General features: G+C 39.1%; 1 long non-coding RNA gene across 1 annotated transcript; it reads left to right on the top strand.

Moving 5' to 3' along the window:
• The first annotated feature begins 4,906 nt into the window (after window positions 1-4,906).
• Window positions 4,907-7,176, top strand: LOC131632740 (uncharacterized). The gene is made up of 3 exons (XR_009293116.1): window positions 4,907-5,316; window positions 6,373-6,433; window positions 6,872-7,176. It is a non-coding gene; the product is annotated as an uncharacterized LOC131632740 (long non-coding RNA).
• The last annotated feature ends 244 nt before the right edge of the window (window positions 7,177-7,420 follow it).

The raw sequence follows: 7,420 nt of genomic DNA, 5'->3' as shown, positions 1-7,420 counted from the left end.
CTTTTGATGAAATAAGGATAATCATTGCGGTTTTGACATTCCTCAACCTTTTGGAGGATAACCATTGTTGTATCCTTAGATGCATACCTTTTTGGTGAGTTTTGAACACTCGATCAAGTTAAATGAACACTACCCTGCCCCAAGGTTAAAATAAGGGTTTTTATGATTAGAAAAGAAACTCCTTCTCCAAGGCTCAAAGGGGTTAACGAGGGTCTATCTCCCTTATATCTCCGGTGTTTGGGGATTTGAAACAATGCCTGTACATCCTCAGTAGGGTTTTATTCGAAAACACATGATTAGAGATTTTGCATTCTTATTTTTCATCATTCTCCCTCCGCTCTTTGCCTAAGCAAGCGATTAGCAAAGTTGGTATCGTAATGCCAAAAACATTTTATGAGTGAAAACGAATGGATTTCTTCAAGACGAACATAAGCAATGTATTTTTATTTTCATTCAGAAATTAACAAGTTTTTTACATGCTAGAAATGCTTAAACAAACAATGAAAAAAATACAATGAGAATGCAATAAGAAACTAAATGAATGCCATTGTTGAGGAGACTTGGCTCCGTCTGGACTTGTTGATCTTGAATACTTTTTTGCAGTTTTTTCCAAACACTTCAGATTACTCCAAAAGAGAACTCCAACGAAGTCATCCATGAGTTGTGAACTTTTGCCTTACTTTAGGGATTCGAGCAATGCGAGTGATGCAATGCTCAAGATAAGAGTACGTCTTGCTTATCCCTCGTGCGGGAGCCCTAAGCATAGTTTGCTAGAGTAGTAATCGTCATCATAAATGGGAAGAATCTTGTATGATCATCAACTCAAGAGAGCTACTTGTGGTGAAGAAGACCCAATACTAGAGTCTTAACCAATTGTGATTCCAACAAACAAGGAAACGAATGAGCACAAGGCAATCACATCAATTTATTTCTCATATTCTTCTTGTCTCTGTTAACTAGCAAAGCCACTGAGAAGGAGATCCTGAGAAAAGGCAACTGATATATGAAGTAGAACCTTGAGAATGAGAATCATTGTGAAGGACACTCTTGATTATCACACAGAAGAAGATTCCGACGGATTCACATAAGAATTTGTAATGCTTTAGGGATTCGAGCAATGCAAATGGCGCAATGCTCAAGATAAGAGTGCGTCTTGCTTATCCCTCGTGCGGGAGCCCCAAGCATAGATGTTGAAGAATTATTTGCCGTCAAACATGGAGGAACTTTGCGTGATCACCAAACTTAGAGAAGTTACTTGTTGCAAGGAGAGCTCAAACACCAACTGAAACACCAACCTCCACGGATACAACTGAGCATAAGAACTTTGAGAATGAAAGATGCTTCTACAAAACATTCTTGATTACTTTTTGAAAAAGATTCTGACAAAGTTGCTCGAGAATTTGTGGTGTTTTCATTATTATCATACCAACGAGTTCAAACAAGGAAGTAGCCTTCTACAAAACAGGAAATACTTGAAATGAGAACACAGAAAGGAAATGATGATTGCCATAGTTGAGGAGACTTGACTCCTTCTGGGCTTATTCTTCTCTTTTTTTTTTTTTTTTGTGATACATTGTGGAATACGGACATTCACTTATGCATGAACTCTTCGTTTTATGTGCAGGCCATTTGGAGTGAATGATATTGCTTTGGAATCAATGAGATCTTGAATTTGCTGCTTCAGCGCCCTACAATTCTCAATATCATGGCCAGGTGCCCCAGAATGGAACTCGCATCGAGCATTGGCATCAAAACTGGGGGGAAGCTTTTCAGGCATGGACAAATCGCGTAGCTCAACCAACCGAAGTTCCAGCAAGCGGGGAAGTAACTGAGCATAAGGCATCGGGATCGGATCAAGAACCCTCTGAGGCATCTTAGGTTTTTTCCCATACATCCGGTCTCCTTGATTCATTCTAGGGGCATGAACATTTTGACGTGGAGGCAATGGCACTTGAAATTGAGGGAGAGCTCCCTGAGGCATCCCATGAGTGAAAAGAGATCCTATTGGGGAGAAGGAATCAACAACTTCTGTTGCAGCAACAGGAACAACATCACCTTCCGTCCTTAATACCGTCTTCAGAACTTCCATGACCAAGCTCAATTGAGTCTTCAACTGACTATTTTCCTCCTTTAGTGCATCCTGATTATGGACCAAGTCTTGCATCTCCAACATAAGATGACCCATTTGTTCCCTCATCTCATCCATTTCCTCACGGAGTTGTTCCATAGTTGATTTTAGAGTCGTGGCGGTGAGAAGTCAAATTTGTTGTTGATCTTGAAATCTGAAGAGAAAGGGTCCCATAAGTATCTGAGAGAACCATGAAATGCATGATAGTTTGAATGCATGTTTCATTTATGAGAGATCCTAAAGTCTTTTCACACTTTTTTGTTCTCTTTTGGAATCAAAGCTTTTTGTATTTTTGTTTTTTTGTATAGAATATCTTTTCTTTTCTTTCCCTTTTTTTTTGCTTTTCCATTTCTTTTTTTTTCATTCTTTTTTTCGGAAATAGACTTTAGGATCCCTCACAAATGAAGTGGATGAAACAATGATGGTATGCAATGCAAAGGCATGGGATCAAGGTCCATATAATCTTAGTAACCACTGTACAATCCTCTGAATAACTGATATGAAACCTCTGTACAGGCCAAATGTCACAGGATCAAAGGTTCGACGCCTTTTGGAATACCAGAATATCAAGCACCATGAGAACAGACCAAATAAAGGTCCGACCTCAAACATGAAGAGCCAAAGGTATGTAGGAGTCAAGGTTTCCTGTCCCACCCCAATCTCACAGGTATGTAGTCTAGACACAGACAGGTGGTCCCTAATGGTCACTAGGGTCTACAGTTCCCATGGGGTACAAAGTGTTTGAGGCAACAAGCGTGCCAGACACAGTGTTCCATGAAAGAACCTCGCCCAGTTGTGGTACCCCATATTGAACTCATCCATAGCAAGCGCTACGGTAGTCAACATGAGCATCCACGCTAATCCTATGTGTCACTTGGCCTGGGTAGTGGGCCTTTTACCTCAAACAACCCCCCACCTGCAAAACAGAACAGAAGACCCCAAGGAACACAGAATATAATCCATATGCCTGATGTGCAAACAGAAATAAACATGACATGCAAGCAGAAAATAAACATGCAAACATATATATAAGATATAGACATAAAACAAATAAACACCCAATAAAATAAAACAAACAAAGGCTAGGATCGACTTGCTTAGGTATTCCCCAGCAGAGTCGCCAGCTGTCGCACGCTCGCGAAAAATGAACAGAGTCGCCACCAATATATTTATCCCATAAGGGAAAGGAATATCAGAAAACCTAACAAAGGAAGGAACAGGGTCTTGCGACCAGAGAATCAAGGTACGGGAGTCGGTTACGCGAGGGGAAGGTATTAGCACCCCTCGCGCCCATCGTACTCGATGGTATCCACCTATGTTTGTTTCTATCTAAAGGGCGTGTACTATGTCTATGTATACATGCGAATGAATGCAAAAGAAATACGGGGAAAAGAAGGAATATTTACAAGTGTGCTCGTTCAAGCCCCGCGACTTGATGCCTACGTATCCTTTTCAGGAATCAGAGCGCCGTAGTTCGGCTCAAAAGTTTTGTTTGTTTTTGTGTTTTTTAATTGGGCGGCGTTAACGTTCGCGCTCTTGCACAAGGGGACAGCCTAGGATGCAATGGAGCGGAAATAACGGTGCCCTTAAGAAAGCGAGAGAAGAGAGAGAGAGTTTGAGCGTTTCGAGGAAATCCCTTAAGCAAGGGAAACTCGAATTACTCTTTGGTTTGTGTTTTTTAGAGGTTGGGAACTTACGCCTGAATGGAACCCTTAAGCAAGGGAGCCACAAGCACTCGCACATCCCTTAAGCAAGAGAAGTTACAAGCTTCCATTCCCTTTTTATTAGTCAAAGTATTTATTAGTCATTTTTTATGAGTTTTCTTGGTGTTTTTTATGGGAAATTAGTCAAGTAGTTGTTAGGTGAATTAAAGTTGAAAAAAAGAATGCAAGAGTGGGAATTTCTACCTAATGTTATCATGGTTTCTACCTAAGGTTAGGATTTAAAAGAAGCATGAAAAATAAAGCGGTAAGTAGAATATTGAAAATGGCATGAAAAAGAACAAGTCAAAATATAGCACAAAAGTGGATTAAAATACTACTATTTTATTGATTTTTTGAGGGAAATTGAATCAAGTAAAAGACTAAACAAAATAGCCTGAAACTAACAATTCTTTTTATATTGATTTTATGAAGAAAGTTACAAGTAAGAGACTAAAACAAAATAGCCTAAAACTAGTATTTTTTAATGATCATTTTTTATGAAAGAAATTGAATTAGATTTAAGCAAAAATGAATTAAACCAAAGTTAGCCTAAACTAATATTTCTTGTGATTATTTTCTATGTGTCAAAATTGGTATTGAGGCCTAAGAATTATGGTAGAAAAATTAGCTTTAATCACTAAAAGAAAATAGAAAAAAACTAATTAAACTCTAAACATATTAAGGGAAACAGGGGGGTGTGATCTGAAAACATGGTGTCATGGTAATAGGGCGCAGGGCCCAAAGGAATTGGCCCGGGGGCGTTTTTGTTGGCAGAAAAAGAAATGTGTTGGGCCGTAGTGGAGGTGCATGCCAGAATCGTGTAAGGCCCAAGTGAAGTTTTGTTTTTGTTTCCAGCATTTTTTCTATGTCAAAAAAAGCGGTGTGATGGGCCTAACAATGGGGTGTGAATAATGATTCGTATCAGGCCCACGTTGATCCAAGACTTTTCCAGCATTCAGATTTTTTTACTCAATTAACACCAATTTATTCAAATCAAATGTCATTAGTTTTCATTAATCTCAGTTAATATCAGTTATTATGAAAATCTTAGGTCAATTAAGAGTACTAATTAATCCAAAAAGAAAACAAAATAAAATTGAAAGAGGATTAGGTTAAGAGATATGACCTTTGAAGTTCTTTCAACGAGATCCTTTTCTTCTCCTTCAGCAGCGGCGGCGAGTCTCCTCTCTTCGTCTCCGATCAACTCTCTCTGCCACCGCGAGTCAAGAACACGAAACCATCATCATCATGTCTCTCGGCCTCTCTGATTCGATCTCCGATTTCCCTCGCGGTTCATCGTCTCCTGCGTCTTTGTGTTGTACGTGATGTGTGGTGATGAACGTTGATGAAAGGAGGAGGTGAAACAAGGGTGAAGAAGGATGAGGCTATGATTCTTGCGCTGAATTCAAGATGAAGAAGGTTGACGCCTAAGAATGAAGGTCGAAATCGCGGTGGATCCGAAGATGTTGATGACGAGAAACTCACGTAAGCATTAACGTTACTCTTTCCCTTTCCCTATCCGATTCTTCTCCTTCTTCTATTTTTGATTCTTTTGCGTGCTGTATGTGTTGTTATTCTGAGTTTTGAGCGTGAGAGGTAGTGAAGCTTGATACAGAGTCATTCAGAGAGTTATGGAGGTGGTTGATAAGGGATGAAGGTTGAGCTCGGTTGAAGGTGAGGGAGAGAGATGATGGAAAATGAATTGAGAAAATTCTGAGATGAGGGAATGAGGATGAAGAATGTGATGGAGTTGCAGAGATGAGTGATGAATGATAGGTGGTGAAGATGAGAGAATGGAGATGAAGGTGATGGCGTGGAGAAGATGAAGATGGATGAGAGGAGAATGTGAAAATGGTGTGTGTGATAAAAATGGTGGTGAAGGTTTATGAATTGGAGGGAAATCTGTTTAAATAGAGGTTGAGGTGGTGAGAAATCGGTTAGAGAGTGAGAGATCAGAGCCATTGGATTAGAGGGGAGTTTGTTGAAGATTGAAGGCTTGGATTGAATCAGTTAGAAGTTGGTTATCTCTGTTTTTTTCAGTTGTTATTGTTAGTTATTCTGGACTCACTGAGTTGATTAGCAACTCAGTTAGTTACAAATCAGAACTCAGTTAGTTGGGAAAACAATTAGTTAGTGTGGGTTCTGTTAGGGTATTTTAGAGAGGTTAGAATGGTTAGAGAAAGTTGGTTAGTGACTGTGAGTTGAAATGTTAGTTAAAGGTTATGACAGTTAGGAATTGGATGGGGGAGAATTCTGTTATGAATGCTGTTAGGGATGTTTTAACAAACTATGCAGGGCTATATGTATTTGTGACTGGCTCATTAATGTATCAGTTTTGTATGATTGTATTTGACTGTGGTATGATGTATATGTAGGTAGATGCGTTAATGTGGTATGATCCCTGTGGATGGACTAAACTGTTATGAAATGCCTGAATTTTGGATGGTGTTTGAATGAATGCAGGGCTGACATATTGAATACTTTTTTTCTGGATTTTCAAATTGGTGTGGACTGATGCATTTGATTTGGGAATTGGTGCAGGTATATTTCCGAAGTTGCAAAGAGCTTCGCGCAAGGCTTCATGGTATGCTTATTCCAATTGGTATGTCCATTTGCTTGGTTAGTGTAGTTACTTTGAAATACAAGGCACATCTGTTGGAAACTGTTTTGGAATATTTTGTACATGGTGGGTGTGCTGTGGATGTATCTTAAATCTGAATGAACAGGCTGAGATAATGTGTGTGCAGTGAGTGAATGTGTTTTGAACTTGTAGTCTCGGTATCGGGGTATGACATTGTTTGAAATGTTAGAACTGGTTTGGTGTATTGTGGTTTTAAATGTATGGATTTGATCATGAATGAACTGCCAGTGTATTGACTTGAAACCTGTTTTGATTCTGATTTGAACACACTAGACTTGCTGAACTGTTCTTGAACTGAATTCAATTGTGCATTGAATGAGAATTTGACACTGTTCTGAATCCAATTTTGTTGCAGGTTTCTGTGAGATCATTTCTAAACTGTTCTCTTCTTTTGTGCAGCTGAAAGGGTCGGCTTTATGAAGGGATCTCGTTCTGTTTCTCCGCTGATCATGGCTCTTTATGCGGCTCGGTTTTGGCAGCAGGCTTGTATGCTTCACGGTATTGGCTTGAAGACACAATACATGGTTCATTGGGCACGGAAATTATTCATGAAGATGGGAAGAATTGGAAAGACTACGACGGGAGCTCGAGGAGGAAGAGGCAATGGGAGACCTTAGTCTTTAGGATAAGTTCAGGAATGTATTTGAATGAAATGATTTGTGTAATATTCTTGATGTCGATGTAATGTAATGCGATTTTCGAAAGTGTAACGGTGTATTTGGTATAGAATGATTTTTGAGAATGGATTCTGAATTTTGAGAAGTTGTAATGTAGTTTGAATTTGGATTTTGTAGTTGCAAATGGAATGGGCATTTAAAGCTTGAACTTGAATTACTGAATATATGAAAGATGACATTTGATGATTAGAAAAATGGTGGGAAATTGCTTGAGAATTTGAATGGACTTGAAGCTCTTGAATGCATTTTTATATGAATAATTCTTGTATAA

This window comes from Vicia villosa, unplaced genomic scaffold, assembly GCF_029867415.1.
Source record: "Vicia villosa cultivar HV-30 ecotype Madison, WI unplaced genomic scaffold, Vvil1.0 ctg.001004F_1_1, whole genome shotgun sequence".
NCBI classification, from domain to species: domain Eukaryota; kingdom Viridiplantae; phylum Streptophyta; class Magnoliopsida; order Fabales; family Fabaceae; genus Vicia; species Vicia villosa.
This window is presented reverse-complemented; position numbering and strand designations above follow the sequence as displayed.